Consider the following 21,747-nt stretch of genomic DNA (forward strand, 5'->3'; position numbering starts at 1 on the left):
TGCTGTAGAAAGCATGCTAATGCAGACATTGGAGCTAAATGTAGTCTTTTGACCCATTAGAGCTTGTCAAACTGCTGCTCATGCTATGATATAAGATAGACATAAAATAATGTTGCTAGTGTTGATGATGATGATGAAAGAGAGAAAGTAATTTAGTTTTTGAGGAAGATTACAATTCTAGATGAACAAATCATTGACTTGACTCTCTGAATTGACAAGGTTTGAAACTCTGTCGACATTCAAGCTAAAAAAAGTTTATTATGTATCTGCAGTTTGGCTTCATGCTAATTCATAGATACAGTAGAAACAGTCTTACATAGGAATTTATGCAAATCTATTATTGCTTGTAATAAATACGAGGATGTTGTTGTTGTTGGCTGTGAAAGTATGATTCACTTAGGGCTGCTGGCTGCTGTCAACTTGGTTGTGAAGTAGAGAGAGAGAGGGTAGGTGATGGATACCATCTCTTTTAACAGTCAAATTTTCTTGTTAAAGTTATATTTATTGTTATCATTATTACTTTTAGTTTCTGTGCAAGCTACATATATTTTCTCAGCATGTTTTCTTGTCCTTAAAAAAGCATTTTTTTTTTTACTTAATTAACTGTTTATTGAAAAAAAAAAGAAACTATAAAAACTTACAATTTAATTAGCTGTGTGTATTTTCAGTTAAGCCTTACAGGTGAGACTTGACTATAAAATTACTCAAAGATATATTGCATTGTAATACGAGAAGTAGTGTTTGTACATGCTTTTTTAAGACTGCCATATGAGCAAAAGCATTTCTGGATCTTGGGATGGGCAAATATTTCTCTAAAGTATTGCAGTTGAAATTTTGATATCACTCCTCATTTATTGGTGAAAAAAACAAAAACAAATAAAAGAAACAAAGATTCTCTATGGAGAGACCACTAATAAATAAGTTGTTGCTCGTGTTTTAACAGTATAAATCATTGGCCAATTATCATTAATAATAACAATGATAATAATAATGATGATGATGATCATTATCATCATCATTTAATGCTTGTTTTCCATGCTGACATGGGTAGGACTGTTTAATAGGAGCTGGCAAACCAGAGGGCTGCACCAGGTTCCAGTCTGCTTTGATTTAGTTTCTATGACTGGATGCCCTTCCTAATGTAAACCACTTTAATTTTTATGTAACAACACATGTGCCTTCTGTGTGGTACCAGCATGGATGCTTTGTACATAGCACTGGCATGGTGCTTTTTACTTGGTGCTAGCACAAGTACTTTTCACATGGCACCAGCATGGGTGCTTTCACAAGGCCTGAAATTTTGGGAGAGAGGGGTCATCAATTATATCAACCCTAGTGCATGCCTGGTACTTATTTAATCAATTCCTGAAAGGATGAAAGGCAAAGTCAACTTTGGGAGAATTTGAACTCAAAATGTAAGGACAGATGAAATGCTGCTAAAGATTTTGTCCAGCATGTTAATGGTTCTACCAGCAATTTTCAGAAGTGGGAGGAGGGACTGGTTTCAAAGCAAAGAACTCTGAAAAGTCAGTTTCGACCTCCTCCTGGCTTACGAAAGCTATGTTCCCCAAATGATTCTGTAAACTACGAAACAAATGGTAGTCTGAAGGATCAAGGTCAGGAGAATGAGGTGGATGAGGAATTTTTTCCCAACCAAGCTCTTTGATCTTCTGTTATGTGATCTTTGCAATGTGGGGTTGCACATTGTCCTGATGAAACATCACTCCTTTTTGATTCACTAAAGCAGGTCTTTTTTTCTTCAAAGCTTGGTTCAAACGCTCTAATTGCTGACAGTAGACTTGAGCATTGATTGTTGCATTAGGTTGTAATGATTCAAAGTGAATTACTTCTTTGCAATCCCACCAGATAGAGAGAAGAAGCTTTTTTCCCTGAAGTTCCCTTCTCAGTTGTGGTTGAGCTTTTTCCCCTTTACCAAGCCACTGTTTACAACGTTTAACAGTTCGATAAAAGATCCATATTTCGTCAGCAGTCACAAGGGTAAAATGAGTCCGCGAGAATGGAGAGAAGAGCAGATGTCAACTCAGGATTTGCGGTTGCTTTCAGACAATTCATGAGGCAGCCATTTCCAAGTTGTTGAAGATGATGATGAACAGTTGTGTGGTTTGAACTAAGCTTTATTGCCAATTCTTCAACATGCAGGATTTTCTTCAAGTAATGCCTCAAGGAGCTTATCATCAAACTCAACTGGATGTCCTGTTTGATCTTCATCTTCAAGGCTAAAATTTCCACTTCTGAATTTTGTAAACCATCTTCTGCATGTTACTTCATTCAAGCATTCTTTCCCATAAACTGAGTGTATGTTTTGAGTTGCTTTGGCTGCAGAGTTTCCTTTTTTGTACTCATAAAGCATTGTGCCTTAAATGCTCTTTGGATACTTCCATGTTAGAAAGGGTTTTAATCAAAGAGATTTTAATTCTATTATTCTGTAAAATAATATTTAATTAGTTTGAATGTACTCAAATGCATAAAAATAATTTTTAATTCCATTAGACATTCTAAAATACTATTAAATTTCATTCAATTTTAAAAAAGGTAAAATCAGACAGAACTTATAGGCTGACCTGATATATTACATTTTCCTTTGTTAATTGACAGCAGTATTTAACTGTAATTTACATTAAGAGTAAAAGATAAAGCTAATTGTTTAATTAATCTCTCTGTCTATGTCTTTGTATATCCCTTTCTCTCTTTACACATGCTCCATTTCCCTCCCTCTCTCCTTGTCTGTGTAATTTACTGAATTCTCTTTTTTTGTTTGTTTGTCAAACTAAACTTTATATTTCTATCTATCCATACATACATACATATATATATATCATATATCTATCCTAGATACACACACACACATACATACAGTTACTGAGATGCCTGACAGTAGACACAAGCTCTAGGTAACTGAATAAGCAATTGAACCTCCCCATACAGCTAAATCAAAGGGCAAGACCTATCGTACACACTCACTGTAGCTATATCTATCTGTCTTGCAGTGGAACACAGGAATTAAATGCAAAGGATGTGCAAAAACTGGAAATAGATGGAGAAAGCATGCTCTGTTGAATGTATAATGTTAGCATGTATAGATGACTGGGCTCAATTGAGCTGAGAGAAAAACTGGGTATGAGAAGAGTCAGCTGTAGGGACCGTGCTGATCTGGACATGTGATGAATATAAGGATGGCTATTGAGTAAAGGAGTGTTATGCAACTAAGTGGAAGGAACCTGCAGGAGAGAGAGAGAGAGAGAGAGGGAAACAGACACAGGCAGTAGTAGTGAAGGTTTATTTAAGGAGCTGACAAGGGTCTGCAACATGTGCCAAGACACTGCTGGAAATGACTCTTCTAACCCATCCTTTTTATTCTTTCACTTGTTACAGTCATTAGACTGCAGCCATGCTGGGGCACCATCTTGAAGAATTTTTAGGCAAAATAAATGAACCCCAGTACTTTTTTTAAGGCCTGGTACTTATTTTAGCGATCTCTTTTGCCAAAACACTAAGTTACAGGTAGGTAAACATACACATGCATATGGTGGGCTTCTTTCAGTTTCCTGTTACCAAATCCACTCACAAGACTTTAGTTGGCCTGATATAGTAGAAGACACTAAACCTGGAACTATGTGGTTGGGAAGCAAACTTCTTTTTAATTTATTGTCTATTATTCATATTTGATTAGCACTAATATTCCTACAGGTTTTACTCAACATAAAAAAAAAGAAATTTTCTTCCAGTTTCTATGGTTGTGTGGTAAGAAGCTTGCTTCCCAACCACATGGTTCCGAGTTCAGTCCCACTGTGTGGCACCTTGGGCAAGAGTGTCTTCTAAGTATAACCTCTGGTTGACCAAAGCCTTGCAAGTGGATTTGTCAGACAGAAACAGAAGGAAGCCCAGACACACACATGTACATATATATATATATATATATATATATATATATTGAGAGAGAGACGAACACACACATGTACATATATATATATATATATATGTGTGTGTGTGTATCTGTGTTTGCCCCTCACCACTGCTTGACAACCAGTATTTGTGTGTCTACATTCTCATAGCTTAGTGGTTTGCCAAATGGATACTGATAGAATAATTACCAGGCTTAACAAAAAGAAAAAAATAAGTATTGGGATTGATTCATTCGACTGAAAATTCTTCAAGCTGGTGCTCCAGCATGGTCACAGTCAAATGACTGAAACAAGTACAAGATAATTGTGACATGTAAATATTGAGACAATCTAGCTTGTAACTGAGTCTTGATAGATAGAACTGAAATTGAATACATAGAAAGTCACTTCACCTTATCTAACTAAGATCTCCATGTATTATTCCTGCTTTATTTTTATGATGCTCTACCTGTTTGTAGTTAAATGACTGCTAGTATAAACCACAACAATGGAATCAGCAACATTTGTTGCTGTGTTTCTATGGGATATCCCTCCTACCATTTTTATATCTAAGGAATTCCCTACTTACTCATTCATTATTTGGGTGTGTGTGTGGTGGGGTGGAATTTACCCCTTCTCTATTGCTCTTTTTTTCTTCTTCTTACTCTCCAGCACTTTTTTTCTCCTTTTTCCTGTTACTTTCTAGCTATTTTTTTCCCCTATTATTTTGCAGTAGGATGAATTCCTTTTTTTCCCCTGTTTTTTTTCTTGTCTTACTCATTTGATTCTCTTCAATATTTCTTAATATCTCCATTTATCTATCCTCTGTATTCTGTACCTTGCCTTTCATTCATTCTAAACAGAACATAATTCCCTTCTTGTACTTCCACATCTCTCCACCACCTGCTATAATGATCCTTCATTCTTCTTTAAATCACCACCACCACGTCTTGGGTTGATATATTCCCACATATTTCCTTTCTAATTTCAGTTTATCTCCGTTATCGTTGCACAATATCTCTCCAATGTCTCACCCAACATTCTGCCCAGTTACGTTTCTTACATGTCCACCGCCCCCCCCCTCCATTTTTTTCCTGTTTTTCGGTGCATCTCTCCTTCATTCCATATTGATTTGTGTTTTCTACGCTGGGGAATTCACTTGGCTATAGGCATCAGTCTGTCTGTCTGTACGTTTCCACCTCTTCCTTCTTGCAATCCAGCTTTCTATTCCCTCCCTGTGCTAGCTGACTGATGCCCCTTCCTTTTCTGTCTGCTACATGAATTCAACTACTGTCTCACAGACTTTCTTCAGATTTGATTCAACTACAATACCTTCCTTAACTCTTCTCCTTACTACATAGAATTTTCACTTGAAAGACTCAAACCCACTTGAAGCATCTTCACTCATCCTTTCTTTCCCTCTCTCGTTCCTTCAGAATATAAAGCAACGAAGGAACTAAAGGTCAAATTCATTGCTAACTCCAAAATTATTTCATTAAGGATAATTCTTATTACAACAATAGTATTAACGTGACCTTAAAAAAAGTAAATCGTCGTTGTCATCATTGCAGTAGTAGTAGTAATGGATATAATATTTTTCTTTGAAGTAAGACGGTAAAAGATTGAGTAATGAACACGTTATTAACACCTAGTTTGGTTCCAGTTATGTTATGCTTGTTTGAGCTGCAATAGCGGCAGAGCAGTTTTCCCCAATGAGAACATCTGGACATCTCAACTACTATAGTAATAATGATCGTATATGTATATATTAGTAGTGCTTGCTTTAATTTGCTCAGTTTTTTTAAACATGTCCTTGTCATTGTTGGTGTTATTGTTGTAGTCGTCGTCTCGTTGTTCATCGTGTTATGGTTGGCAACACTTATTTCAAAAAAGTTGGTGGATTGTTTCATTTATAGGTCAGATACCTACATCGTCACCGACACCTCTTTTCCTCCTCCATATATTCCTCTTCCTCATCCCCCTCCTCCTGTTGCTGTTACTACTATTACTCCTCCTACTACTACCGTACTATAGATATACCCAGAACTACTTGTAACTCTGCTGTAAAAAGCTTCTTCTGCTCTGGAGTACTTTAAACATTCGGATATTTAAACAGCCCCATGCCACAGGTATTTTCATCATTTCAACAATGGTGTTCTCTCCTAAATTCTAGTTTTCTTTTTTCCTGTTATTGCATTGCTTTAAGTCGCTCAGTTATGATACTCTTAGTTATACATACCGTATTGATTGTGTGTGTGTGGGGGGCATGCACGCACGTATGTGCATATGTACGTATGTGCACACATGCACATAGTCACAATCTTGTTTGTGCAAAATCATGCTCTAAAGCAGTCTTACATTGGATTCCCATGTATTTCTATCCATTCTACATAATATTTATCCGAAATTGGATTTTACTATCTACCAAACCTTAGTATTTACTTATCTGTTGAGAGCTAAACGGTGCTAAAACGAAACTGAAATTTGCCGTGTGTAATATATACATTACATTTACAAAACAAATAAATATTTTTACTATTTAATCCTTATTTATAATTTTCTACCTGAATTTTTCCAGATATCTATATTATCATTTATTTATTTATCGTAATTACATATTTTAATACTACATGGTAAGCACGATGCTGGTGCAGTGTAGTGAGCCCCCTCGAAATTATAATTTATTAAAATCAAATTAATTAAAATTTCGTGGCTCATTACAGTATGTATATTAGCACAGACCTTATATGGTTTTATTTTCTGCAAAGTGTTGTTCCCTAGTTATTCCTCCCATCACTCTTCCTGATCCTTATATCTTTCTAATATTACATCAGTTGGTAGTTTGTTTATTTTTTTTTTCTCGTGTTGAGTTCGATTTTGTAAAAATTAATAAAAATAAAACACTGATTATATTCTAATTGTCCCCTTCTCCGGTTCAACTCGGACAATTATTCTTTAGTAATTATAAAGTGAAAAAAAAAACTATATATATATAACTAAAATCCTCCTTTTCCTTGTTACTTTGTAATTATCAAACCTGTCTTCCTGATTCATTTTCCGTCACCAAATATACACACACGCACCCAGATATCACACGTTCACTATGGTTTTCTCCTCACCTTCATATAAATGAAAAGAAAGTAAGTTGCTTCCAGTTAGCTTTTTTTTCTTCTTTCTTTCCTTCTCTCCTTTACTACACCGTATATAAACCCATTCTGTTGTGGATTTAAATGACCACTGCTGTCTCATTTCTCATCGAAGCAGTCAGCCACTCATATAATACCGATAGTGTCACAACGGCGATAACAACGGAAACTGCAAATTGTTGATTCACAAAACTATATTCAATACACAACAGATTTGTGCTGATGTGGTTCTGCACAAATGTTGTACTAACTACTTTTTTGTTTCTATATTTGTACTCATTTATGATTATCTTCCAAACTAACGGCAAATATCTATTTAACATACCCTTAATAAACAGCTATGTGCCAAACCCTTAACAGTAAACGGCTATGTCCCAAACCTTTAATAGTAAACAGCTGTGTACCAAACCCTTTGCTGTGAACAGCTATGTACCAAACCCTTTGCTGTAAACAGCTATGTACCAAACCCTTTGCTGTGAACAGCTATGTACCAAACCCTTTGCTGTAAACAGCTATGTACCAAACCCTTTGCTGTAAACAGCTATGTACCAAACCCTTTGCTGTGAACAGCTAGCTATGTACCAAACCCTTTGCTGTGAACAGCTATGTACCAAACCCTTTGCTGTGAACAGCTATGTACCAAACCCTTTGCTGTGAACAGCAATGTACCAAACCCTTTGCTGTGAACAGCTATGTACCAAACCCTTTGCTGTAAACAGCTATGTACCAAACCCTTTGCTGTGAACAGCTAGCTATGTACCAAACCCTTTGCTGTAAACAGCTATGTACCAAACCCTTTGCTGTGAACAGCTATGTACCAAACCCTTTGCTGTGAACAGCAATGTACCAAACCCTTTGCTGTGAACAGCTATGTACCAAACCCTTTGCTGTGAACAGCTAAGTACCAAACCCTTTGCTGTAAACAGCTATGTACCAACCCTTATCCGTAAACAACTATGTATAAAACCCTTCGCTTTAAATAGCTACGTACCAAACCCTTCACAGTAAACAGTTATATCCCAAACCCTACCTTTCACTCTGAACATCAATGTATCAAACCCTTCACAATAAACAACCATGTACCAAAACCTTAGTAAACAGTTATGTACCAAACCCTCAGTAAACAGCTAATATACAAAACCCAACGAAACACTGTGAACATTGACAAGGTTGCTTATTCTCACACACCAACACAGGTTTCAGTGAGGTAATCTTCTTTGTAGGCTGATTACAATTACTACTGCTTTGACATTTTTTTTAAAATATAATTTTCTATATTTTCATTTCTTTAAATATATATATATATATCTATTTCTTCCTCATTTAGATAAACCAAAATCTTTTCCCTTATTCTCTCTCTCTCTCTCTCTCTCTCTCTCTCTCTCTCTCTCTCTCTCTCTCACACACACACACACACACACACAATTTCTTGAGTGTTTTTCTTCATGATGTAGCATTTAAAGATATTTTCCCACCCAACATTGGTAACAGATTTAGTTGCATCTCTGAGTAATAATTGTGTCTTTAGTTAAAAAAAATAAATACACTACCGTCACTGATAGAAGACCAGAGTGATCTTTGTGTAATACTCTCTCTTGTGGCTGTTACTTAAATATCAGAATTCCTCGACATTCTTCTTGCATAAGAAGGTACTTCTTTTCTGTCACAGCAGGATGGTGGTGTTTTTGTTTTTTAACTAACATATGGCTAATTAATGATCGTATTTTATCCATAATATTTACAATTGTTACGCATTTTCATGCAAGGTACATGGTCGATGAATTTATGTCCAGTGTCAATAAGAGATCTTATAAAATGATAAAAATATTTATTCGATTGTATGTTTACACATACATACATACATACATACATACATACATACATACATACATACATACATGAGAGCACATAATTATACCCCGTTTTGTGTTTAAGTATTTAAATTTCCATTTTAATTTAGTGTATATAACATAGTGGAAAATGCATATATATATATAATATATATATATATATAAAACCATTAATCCCGATGCATTTTTGTTCTCTTTCCGTTTCTCTCTCCCTTTTTCCCCCCACCTCCATTTTTTCCTCATCCCTTTCTGTCAGCGTAGGCTCAAAACGTCAAAGACTTTTCCATTTTGCTCTGCTTGTCGATCCCTCACCTGTGTCTGCCTTTTGGTTTTTGTGCATTTAAACTGTGTATACATATATACACACCCATGCATATATATATATATATATATATATATATATATATATATACATATATATATATATGTATACATGCATACACACGCACACACTTCATAGTATATCTCTTTTTAAAAAATCAAAAATTCATGTTGATTTTCTACAATCTTAACAACTAGCCTCTCACTTTCTCCTTTTTGTGCTTCTCCCTCACTCCTTCCATCTTTATATGCTTCAACTGTTGACTCTATGATATATATGAGGACTACTAAATATCACTATATATTGTGTTTCCTATGCTGTAAATTTGTTTCATGTCCTTAAGTGAATGAAATTTAAAAGAATATTATAGAATTTACATTTACCCTATTGTAAAGGAGAGATAGAGGGTAGATTAGTTTAGTTAGTATCTGAGTACTGTATGTACTTGAGTGTTGTTTACATAAACAGATTGCGGTAGAGATATCTGAGTACCTAATTACATGTTTTATTATCTTTGAGTCTGGGTAGGTCACATTTATTCAGGGCTACTTTCATTAAAGCCAACCCTTGGAAACTTGTGTAAGAAAACATTGCAGCTTTTCTACTTGAAAAAAAAAAAAAAATCTTGCTGCAACATTGTGTTTGTATGTATATGTGTGTATTGGAGTGGGGGGTGGGTGTTACCTAGCTAAAAAAAGGATTTCTGTGGCCAGCTTTGTGAGAGTTGAGTTGACCACAAGGAAGTGAGTGCATCTTCTAAAAACTGCACTCCACCAAATCATGCCAGCCCAAATAAATGTGTTTAAAATACACACACTGGTTTTGAGTTCAGTCCCCGCTGCACGGCATCTTGGACAAGTGTTTTCTGCTATAGCCCTGTGCCTTGCGGGTGAACTTGGTAGGGTGGATACAGTGTGGAAGCCCATCATGTGTGTGTGCCTGTCCTCTTCCTACCAAATGACAACCAGTGTTGGTTTGTTCATGTCCATGTACCTTAGCAGTTCAGCAAAAATAGATTGTTACAATAAGTACAGGGGTCAATTTGTTCAACTAAACTCTTCAAGGTGGTACTCAAGTACAGCTGTAGTTCAATGACTGAAAGAAGTAAAAAAAAAAAAAAAATGAAAAGAAAAAAAAGAGAAAAATTTATCATTTTATTGCTTCTTAGTGATTTAGAGAATGGTCATTCATTTGTAGACTCCTTCACATTTTCCTTGTGTCAAAAGATGTGGTGGAAAGTGCAAATAGCCAGAGCATCAAACATTGTCTTTGTTGGACCAGCCATGTCACCAGGATGAACAATGAACAGCTTCCTCAAATCCACTTCAGCAAACTGGCAACTGGGAAAAGACAAAGAGGTGCTTCTCTTTGATGCTACAAAGATCAGCTAAAGTCATCTATGAAGCAGACCAGCTTCAAGCCCCCAGCTTTTGAGATGACCATAGTGAACCATTCCAACTACTGACAAAACATTAACAATAATGTAACATTGTTTGAAAGAGTAAGAAAAGAGGAGAGACAACCGCAATGGAAGGTCTGACAGCAGCAACCAGGACTGACATGTGGCCAATGCAATCACATTCTGTTCGAAGGTTGACCCCATTAGCCACATTCACCATCAGCATTAATGGTCCAAATTTTCATCCAGAAGAACAAATCAATCCTCAGATTCGAGGAATGGGCCACTGACATATATGTGTGTGTGTGTGTATATATATATATATATATATATATATATATATATATATATATATATGTGAACTTTGGTAAATTTATCATTATTTGACATCTGAAATTAAATAAGATTGTTCTTCTTGTACTGGATTGTGATTTAGTTTCACACAGAGAGATTAGTGTTGAAATACTAATTATACAGTTCTTTATTATGGATTTGGGCCCAGTACACTGGTCATATTTGATGAGATGTTACTATCATCCCTTGTAGAGAAAAAAAAATATGTATCTATATATGTGGCTTATAGCCAATATATTAAATCTCCAAATCTGATACCATTCCACTAAGTAGACAGCAGAGTGGGGATTCAGGCAGTTATCCCAATTTAACTAATAATCTAATTTAAAATTATCTTAGGATATTTTAATTTATATAATTTTCTTTGGTTGTGGTGGTGGTGGGAAGGTGTAGCTGTGTGGTTAAGAAGTTTGCTTTCCAATCATTTAGTTTAGGGTTTAGTCCCACTGTTTAGTGCTTGAGCAAGTGTCTTCTGTTATAGTCCTAGGCTGACCAAAGCCTTGTGAGTGGATTTGGTGGATGGAAACCATAAGAAGCTGATCATATACATGTCTATGTTAGTATCTCTTTGTCTTAACATCACATGCTCATCATAATCATCACTATAAAAAGAAAAGTGTCTTTCTTGAATCAAGAGCAAGTTTATACCAGAAACAGATGCTAAATAAATTCTTTAAGGAAAGGATATGGCAGGTTGTGGATGGAATGCAGCTTTTGAGTCATGAATTGTGTGTTGAAAATAATGTTATACTGTATGGATACTGAAGTTTAGAGAGTATTGATCTGGAATGGGATTGCTGATTGATTGGTTGTTGGTATTTCTTCATTGTTATTAGTCAGTAGCATTGATTTATTTGGTGGTGATAATTAAAACCAACTTCGTTACTAAAAAAACACAATCAGCAATTTCATGACAAACATTAACTTCGTTAGAAACACCAGTTACTATCAACATTAGTGTTGTTGATAACTTCTGCACCTTCACCACTACTACTACCATCATCACCACTGACAACAACAACTACAACTAACTTATTCCATACACTTATCGGTCTCTATTGCTGCCAAGTCAACACCACTGTCATCGGTAATAAACTCCTCATCATTCCATCTCTTCTTGCTAAAATAATTACATCTTTATCTCTGACAGCTAACCTATTCAAAAGGTGCTTATTGTTTATATATATATATATATATATATATATATATATATATATATATATACTAAACTCATCAATTACTTTTCTCAGGGTTGAAAGCTGCTTGTTATATTCTACAATTGGTCTAGATTCCACCATCTTACCATCTTCTGCATTTGCTATCTCCTAAATAATAACAAAACTCTCCTATCTCCTTCTCATGTTTTTATTCTCCTACATTGATGTGGATGAATATCCTTACTGCAGTCATTTTCATATTCTTAGCAACATTTTAGAATCCATTTGCTAATTAAATATATGCATTTTTCTTCTCCACATTGCACAGCTCATTTTATATAATTTCTATCCATACTTTTCTTCTGTGTCACTGTCAGCACATAAACTAACTTCCCTGCTAACACTGCCCTTCTTTCCCCCTTGCTGTTGTTGCAATGACAGCCTCATCCAACTGTGATCTCCTTTCAAATTGTTGCTATACTCTCTCTGTCCAACTACCTCATTCTTTAAAAACTGTACACCCTCTCTCCAATTCCCTCATTCCTTTAAGCATGCCTATATATACTAAGACTTATTTTCAGGCTAAGGGCTAAGTACCCACAAAATCTGACAACAATTGATTTTACTTCAGTTATAATGCTGTTTGTAAATATATACAGTAGAAGCCAATTTTCATAATCACAAATAATATTATCAAGGATTTATTGTTATCAAGATTAGTGAGTCCAAAACACCTTTAAGTATGATTCCATAGCTGCTGCAAGAATGTTAGCTGGTTATTATTATCTAAATAGCACAATTAGTGGTTTTCACTGCACGTGTGAGTGTGTGCGCGCACACACACACACACACACACACACTCTCTTGTTTTTAATATAAGTGCAATGTCTGAAATTTGAGTGACAGGCTTACTTGGCTGCATCAACCCCAATACTCGACTGGTACTTTATTTTATTGCTTCCGAAACATGTAAATTTGAATCAGTGGAATTTGAATGTAGAATGTATATACTCAGAACAAATACTGTAAGGTATTTTTTCTGACACCTCTACTAATCCACCATACCTGCAATGCACACAGACATGTGATGAACAGAAGTTAATGTATTCAATGCTCTGTAAGTGACAGGGAGTATATACAGAGCAGGCCTCTTAACATCCAATGGTCAGCTGATAAATATGACTGTGCACCAGAGTATTGGCCATGGTACTCTGCCAGATCTCTAGGCATCCTTACTTTGGCGCACAATCAGATAATCAGCTGACTAAGTGTGTTGGGTGGGGAGGGCACAAATTTTAATTAACAGGCCTACTTCATTAATGCAAAACTTTGGTTATCAGTTTTATGTGTGTGTATGCATGACATGTAAAAGGTACCTCTGCCAGTGACATATAAAAGGCACCTGTGCCAGTGACACATAGGAGGTACCTGTGCCAGTGACAAGTAGGTGGTACCTGTGCTTGTGACATGTAAAAGACACCCAGTGCACTTTCTGGAGTGGTTGGCATTACAAAGGGCATCCAGCCATAGAAACCAAGTCAGAACAAACAACTGGAGCCTGGTGCAGCTCTCCAGTTTACCAGCTCCAGTCAAACAGTCTAACCCATGCCAGTATGGAAAACAGATGTTAAATGATGATGAGAAATGGAGAGATAAAGGAAAGATTAAGCTCTTATAGCTGAATCTGTTGAAGATTTAGGAGTTTCAATTAGGGAAACAAAGCCTAAGACTGAGTGACCTTAAAGTAAACTTAGCAAAAGCTAAAATATTAGAAAGTAGATGAAAGGACCCTGCTGCCATGCTTGAAATGCAGAGAATGAATTAGTAAGAATTCCATATAGTGTACTCAGTTTAGACTAGAAATGCACAAGAGGTGTAGTGGGATCATAGGAAGGTTAACAGAGATGGTAGACTTCATGTGTGATTGTTGCACAGGAAGCAGTAAGCACAAAGAGTTTACTGGAAATAGATTTTCACAAATGTTTGGAAGTCCCCCTAAAAGTAGTTGATAGTTTTTGTTACCTAGGTAGCCTAATTAGCAGCAGGGTGGTTGTTGTTGTAAAAGCATAGTAGCCTCAATAAGAAGTTGGAAAAAGTTCAAGAATCTCTTATCTCTGATGGTAACAAAGTGTTTTTACCCCCAGTGTGAAGGACAGATTGTGTGATGCTTGCGTATGTAGTAGTGAGGTGTTGGCCTTGAATATAGAGGATTTGCAAAGACTAGAAAAGATAGTGTGCTAGATGTTTATGAGGTGAGAGAATAACTAGACATGCGGTAGGTAACAGATGTTGTGTGCAAGACAGAAGCAAACTGTGCTAGCATGGATGTGTGATGCATATGAAAGATGACAGTTTGGTAAAGTGTGCTACATATTTAATGTATATGGAATCCTTGACAAAAGGAGATGGAAGAGAGCTTGTAGACAAAATGGTGAAAGCTATTTTGAAGATGTTACACCACACAAAGGAAATAACAAAGGAGGACCATATCATGTAGCAACACAGTGCTGAAGAAGACTTAGCTGTCTGTGAAAGTATAGTGAAGCAAACTTTATAAATGCTGGTTGTGATGAAGCACTGGGATGTCATTGAACCTGTTTGACCATCTCATCTTAAACATTCTCTCTCTCTGGACATATGTATATTTTAATTCCTCCATATCACTAACCATCATAATGCCTATGTATAAGGGTTGATCCCAGATCTGTTTCTACCCAAATCCTCTATCATCAATCACCCTTTCTCTCCCAGGCCATTATTGACATCAATCACTCACTCTCACTACTGTATACTGCCATTATTATCCATTACTCTCTTTCTCTCTCTGTTGCTCTCCACTACCTACACTCAAATCTCTGTTTCTGCCATCATACTTATTCTCCTGTCACCCATTCATCCCTGGATGGTGAAGGGAACTCTCTTTTTTATTATTTATTTTAGTTATGTTGCCTTAAGTGAACTAACGCATCAAGCAATAATAAAGATTCTGTAACTCAATGGGTTACAGGGCAACCTTGCAGATGCTGGTATCATAATAAAGTACACCCAGCATATACTGTGTAAAGTGGTTGCTGAAGGAGCAGAGAAAATAGGGAGTTTAGAAAACCTTTTAGTATTGTCATGGTTTGACAAATTCTCTTGTGCTGGTTCTGATAAAATACATCCTGTTCATTCTGTAAAATGGTTGGTGATAGGAATAACATCCAGCCATAAAAACTAAGTTGAAAATGGGACATACAAATGACACATGGTCCTCTGACCTTTGTAGCAGGCAGTAAGAACCGACTCAGTAATGTTTCCAACCCATGCCAGCATGGAAAGTGGATGAAATGAGAAATGAGATGAATATCTATAGGTATTTACATGTTTGAATTTGTAAAATGTTTTGCTTGTATGTATGAATACATGCATCCTATTTGCTGTACCACTTCTGTCCAAGTAACTAGAGATGGCTTTCTCTTGTTTCTCAAATTCTCTCTCTCCTATTCATTGTACCATGCCTACTGTATAATGAGTGAGTGCATTGAACCTACCTTCATCCAATCCACCTATCACTATCCTAATCACTTTATCTTTTTGCAAGACATATGTATAAGGAATGTATCAAACCCGTTTGTACACAGGCAATACTCTGTTGTTCTTTGTACTGCCTGTCACCACTCCCTCTCCTACTTGGGCTATTTGTTCTTTACATCTGTCACTCACTCCTACCATTCTCCAACTCTCCTTGTCTACTACTCTCACCCCAATCACTCTGTTTCTATGATCATACTCTTCTCTCTTTTGACCACCCATTTTTGTTCATCTTCTATTCTCTATCTTGGTCATGTTGCCTTGAATAAAAAAAAATCACATAAAACTGAAAATTCTCTATTTTTACAGAGAACAAGGAAAATTTATTAGCGCTGGTGTTGCATGAAATGCACCCAGTACACTCTGTAAAGTAGTTGGCGAATGAGCAGATGCAACAAAGGGTTAAGAGGTCTTATTGAGGTCATGACAACCTTTCATGTGTTAGTTCTGCAATAAAATGGATTGTACAAGTGAGATATGACCCTTTCTGATAATTGTCCTGGCTTGTAATGATTCATCCACTACATGACAGCATGGAAAGTGGGCATAAAATGATGATGCATATGTGTATGCACATGCTTGCATATGTGTGTGTTCACATACATACATACACATTCAAATATAAGAGAGTATATTTGGTGGAATTGGGTCTAATGTATTGTAGATTCTTAGTTTATTGACTTGGGAATGGTGAAAGGTAAAGCTGGGCCCCAGTTGGAATTTAAAATCAAAATCTACAGAGATGAAGCTAAATACTGGATGATATTTTCAACACTTTGTATTATATAAACATAGGGTTCATAATCTTTGAACACACACATACATGCACACATCATCTCTCTCTTTCTCTCTGATACTTAATATTGGTAATAAATTAGATTTTCAATTTATTTACCAAAATATTATTTACCCCTCACCACCACCACCACCACTTATTGGCATTATCATGACGACCACTACAACTATTGTCATCACCACTACTACCATTACTACTACTACTACTGCTGCAATCATTATTTTGATCTTTATCATCTTTGGTACCATCATCATACTTTGCTATCATTCAGACCAATGAAGCTTGACCTGATTGAAATAACAACCAAATTTCCATCAAATCAGGTGCTGCCTTAATACAAAGGACGCATGAAATAATGGGATCTAGGTTACACTGCTTGAACCAGATAATGATGATCATCATTATGATAATAAATATCCTTTCTACTATAGGCACAAGGCCTGAAATTTTGGGGGAGGAGACTAGTCAATAATAATAATATGACCATGGCTTGAATCCCTTTGATCATAGATGTGCTTGATCAGGGCCACCTTGAGATAAACACCAACATCATTATCATATCATCGTCTAATATTTAACATGTTACATGACTAAGTATTGCATCTCCAATTGCTTCTCTGAAGTGTGTGTGTGGAGGGGAATGTTTTCAATTATAAATAGCATCAAAGATTAAGTGTTTCAAATTAAAATGAGCTCTTAATTACATAACTTGTTGACTATATATATATATATATATATATATATATATATATATACACACATACACTCACCCATCCACACATGTGTGTGTATGTATATTTGTAGGTGTGTATGTCTATATAAATGTGTGTGCATGTATGTATATACATATGTGTGTGTGTGTATATTGACAGATAGATAGATAGATAGATATCACAAGAGTGTTACTTAGTGTATATCATATGTGTTAAATTATGTGCTGCCTTGAAATTTTAATTAGCAAAGATCCAGTCTTTAATCATTTCTATCTTTTGCGCTTGCTTCAGTCATTAGACTGTGGCCATGCTGAGGAAGCACTTGAAGGGTTTAGTCGAACAAATCGACCCCAGTCTTTATTTTAAAACCTGACACTTATTTTATTGGTCTCTTTTGCCAGACTGCTAAATTATGAGGACATAAACACACTAACACCAGTTGTCAAGTGAGGTGGGAGGTGAACACAAATGCAAGGACACACACACACACACATCACAAGCTTCTTTCAGTTTGCATCTATCAAATCCACTCACAAGGCTTTGGTTAGGTCAGAGGTGTGGTAGAAGACCAGAAGTGTCTGGACAGATTGACTTCATGTTTAAGAGAGTAGCTTTGGGTCCCCCAACCATAATTTATGTAAAAGATATGTAACCACTGTATTTAAGTGACTTTATATGCAAAGATCTTAAGTTGAAAAGTTAACAGCGACATATGTTATAATGTCTGTGAAAGGATCTGGTACATTATTAACAAGCCTGAGATTGAAAGCTTAAAAACAATGATCTTGAATTTGTCCGGCTCAGATCTAAAATACTTCTTTCATTTGATAGAAGAACCAAACTTCCTTGATGCTATTTAGTTATTGTTAACATCTTTTGACTTCCTGAAGAGGTAACTAGAGACTGATTACAGAAACCAGTGCCTTGTGTTGGCTTTTGTGGAAGAAAATTGTGTGTCAGGGACAGTGCTTCCTTGAAATAAATGCTATTACCATTTTTATATTGTTAAACATTAGTTAGTTGTCCCAAAACTCATTGAGGTATGCTGTGAACTATGGTTATCTTGTAGGAGCAACTTGCAGTGGATTTATAAGATATTATTCATCATCATTGTTGTTGTTACTTAACATCTATATCTTTTCCATGGGTTAGACAGTTCAGGCCTATGGGCCAGATGACTGCACTGACCTGAAATGTCTGCTTTGGCATGGTTTCTATGAGTAGATGTCTTTCCTAATACCATGCACTGGGTCCACTGGCAGTAGTGAGGTCATCAAGTAACTCACAAGACAAGACCCCTTGACAGAGTGGGGGTGTAGTATTGAGAGAAGTGGTTTTATACCAAGTATTGAAGAGGTGACTCATAGCTTACCCAGCTTGAAAGAGAGAGAAGATGGTGATGTGTCATCTACCTAGAGCAGGGGATGGAGGGTTTCTCAACCATATTTTATCTATGGACCCCTTTCTTTACTATTTTATTCAGTGTCTAATATTAGAGAAACTTCTTTCAAAATTCCTATTTTGGTTTTCACATTAACTTGTGTAGGTGGAACAATGTATACATATCAATGCATACATTTAAATCAAAAGTTTTTTCAGGGGCTCTTAAAATAGTATTGTGAATTTTCAATTTACTATTTTATTACATGCCCCCCCCCCATCTTATATGAATCCTTAGGGGCCATATGAACCCCAGTTGAGAACCACTGACCTAAAAAAAAAACGTAAAAATAAGTAATGAAGAGTGGCAGGTAGTGTATTTTTGAAGAATGAAGAGGTTTTGTTGGTTGGTAAGGACACCTTAAACTCAAGATATGGCACCACTTTGTATCTAAGGAACTGGTTCTGGATGTATTGATAATAATGTGAGTGTGGTCATAGATTCTTGTGGGTGTCTTGGTATATATATATATATGTATATGACATAATAGATCATCTGTGGATCTAAACTCTGATTATTCATATCATTAGTATTTTAGTTTACAAGTTTTAGCCAACTGCTTTATTATCTGATGCAGGCCATTTCATCATCATGGCCTGCTTTAGCTCTTATTTGCAGTTATTGCCCTCTTGGATGGTTGAAGGACCGCATCTCTCTCAAATAGTATTAAAATAATGATAATCATAGAGAGGACGATGATTGGTTGACATTATGTGAGAATATTAGCTTGGATACTGTAATTTGGTGGAAGCCATTTCAGTGTAACTATTGATATGGATAAAAGTAGGAAAGAGTAGGTTTGGTGCTGAACTGACCTAGTCAGACCTGTTTGGTGTGGTAGTGATGATGGAATGGACCAAGAAAACGTAAAAACAACAGTGACAGTACTTTTCATTGTCAGAGTAGCTTGATTAATACACATTTCAATTTTGAAATTAGTAACATATAATAAAATAACTTGACCTACATATCTGCTTCAAGTCTAGAATTACCTGTACAAATATCTTATTTATTCTGTAGAGTATTCCTCTACATAGTTACTTGAAATCTTGAAAATAATAATGAAATCTTTATCCTTTCAAACTCTGCTATCTTGAAAAATAGTGAATGATGTAATAGTCTTAGCACATTGACTATATATAATAAAGGTTGGGGTTGTCCTGGCTGGAATGTCTTTTTATTATAGAGTTAACTGACTTTTAGACAACAACAAAAATGGTGATACTATTGAAAAATATCTTGAAGAAGGAGTAGTGCTCATGAAATTGCCATTCATGTTTCTCTTGAACCATCAGGTGACAACTTTGTGTGAAAGAAGTTCCAATGAGGAATGTTCTGATGAGTGAGCTTAGTGATTAGCTCAATGTTTTTAAAGCAGGTGTTAGAAGCAACAAAAATAATGAGAGGAGGAGAGACAAATAGGTAAGAAGGCTTGAATGGAGATGGGTATGTATGAATCCAGCTAGCTTTGAGGAGTCATTCATTATAGTAGCAGTAGAAAAGGTCAGAGGCTGGACCCTGTTTGTGAATGACTTAGGTTTGTTTTATGGAAGTGAGTAGCCATAAGAAATTTTTCAACTGTAAACTTTTGCGCTTGCAAAGTTTATTTTTACAATTGTAGGAATCAAATATATAAATACAGTTAGTTACTCAAAATAAATTTAATTTTTCCTTAATTTAACAGTTTCTGAAAAGAATGTAAATGAAAATAGCCTCTGAATCTTATTGTGCATGTGCAATCACACAGCTGTTATGTACCACCATCTGTATGCATGTAGTTGTATCATATTGATATATTTTAAACATTAACCTATATATTGAATAAATAAAACTACAACCTAGCTTTTATATAAATTGAAAAGAAAGTGAATTTAAAATATATATTTTTTTTTTACCCCTTTTAGAAGTTCCTAATGTTGTTTACAAATTTAACATTGATTTCTTATCCTGATACTTGGTCAATGGTCCAGATATGAACTGGTTTTAATTGATAAGTTTAATACTGTGTATGCATGTGTGTGTGTGTGTGTGTGTGTGTGTGTGTGTTTGTGCTTTGATGCATTGTAAAAACTGTGTATCAGATATAAAATAGCTATTGATTCGTTAGAATGTTATTCAGTACATAGTTGGCACACAGCTTCTTATTTGAATACTGGATATAGAACTAAGATACAAATTGTTGTTAAATAATTTTCATAGTTTTGTACAGTGGTGGATTATATTGAAGACGTTTATTGTAGTGGTCATTGCTCTGGAATATCAATGAAATGTGAGTATAATCCCTCTGAATTATTAGATATATATAATACTCTTTATGTTTGTTGGCCTATCAGGGATAGTCACTGAGAACTGTGCAATACATGTTAGCATAGAAAGTACATGTACAATAATATTGATGACGATAATGAAAATATTTGACCAAGTAAAACTTAAGCTAGTCGTCTACATAGTCATCTACTTAGAAGTATAGGGAGATAACAGTGTTATCATCAACGGCAGTTACAGAGGTATGGAACTAGTGGACCAAGCAATGAAAGTATCAGTGTTTCAGCACAATTGATTTGGAAGAGAAAATTTAGATGTGATGCAGTTTTGATTTGTGCCAGGTAGGGTTACTTCTTGTGATTTCCTTTTGTAGTGAGATAATTACAGTAAAAACTTTTAGCTAAGAGTAAGCCCCTCTACCTAGCATTTGGAGCAGGCTTTGATAAGGTACTCTTTATCTATAGTTTGGTGATTCCTATAGATGAATGGTTTATGAGAATAGCACATGTCATATAGAGAAATGTAGTCAGCAAAGTGTGAGTTGGCAATGAGTTTAATGAGGAATTTAGTGCTCTGGCACCTTTCAAGGCTGTTCTCAGCCACCATCTATATTATAGTTCTTCAAGCTATAAAAAAGGATGCACTGATAACCTCATTCTTATAGCAAAAAACTTCCTGCTGTGGAAACGAAGTCCAGGATTGAGATGCCCCAGAGAAGACTTAATTTAGACTTGAAAACTAAAGTTTTAGTTAATAAGATAGATGACGGAACCCTGCTGGCATCAAGGAAATGGTTGTTCTTTGCAGAGAGTTGGAAATTCCATACAGT

The 21,747-nt window shown here is 35.7% G+C and overlaps 1 protein-coding gene across 10 annotated transcripts in view; it reads left to right on the plus strand.

Moving 5' to 3' along the window:
- LOC115211684 (rho guanine nucleotide exchange factor 11-like) overlaps positions 1-21,747 on the plus strand; it is a 387,012-nt gene that overhangs the window by 203,229 nt on the left and 162,036 nt on the right. Inside the window, exon 1 of one of the 10 annotated variants that reach the window (XM_029780330.2) lies at positions 5,894-6,031. The exons of the other annotated variants lie outside the window; for them this stretch is intronic. The gene's annotated coding sequence lies outside the window, so the exon portion shown is untranslated. Of the gene's footprint in view, positions 1-5,893; positions 6,032-21,747 lie in introns of those variants that run through there. 10 annotated transcript variants of the gene reach the window in all.

Source organism: Octopus sinensis, linkage group LG5 (genome assembly GCF_006345805.1).
Source record: "Octopus sinensis linkage group LG5, ASM634580v1, whole genome shotgun sequence".
Lineage (NCBI taxonomy): Eukaryota > Metazoa > Mollusca > Cephalopoda > Octopoda > Octopodidae > Octopus > Octopus sinensis.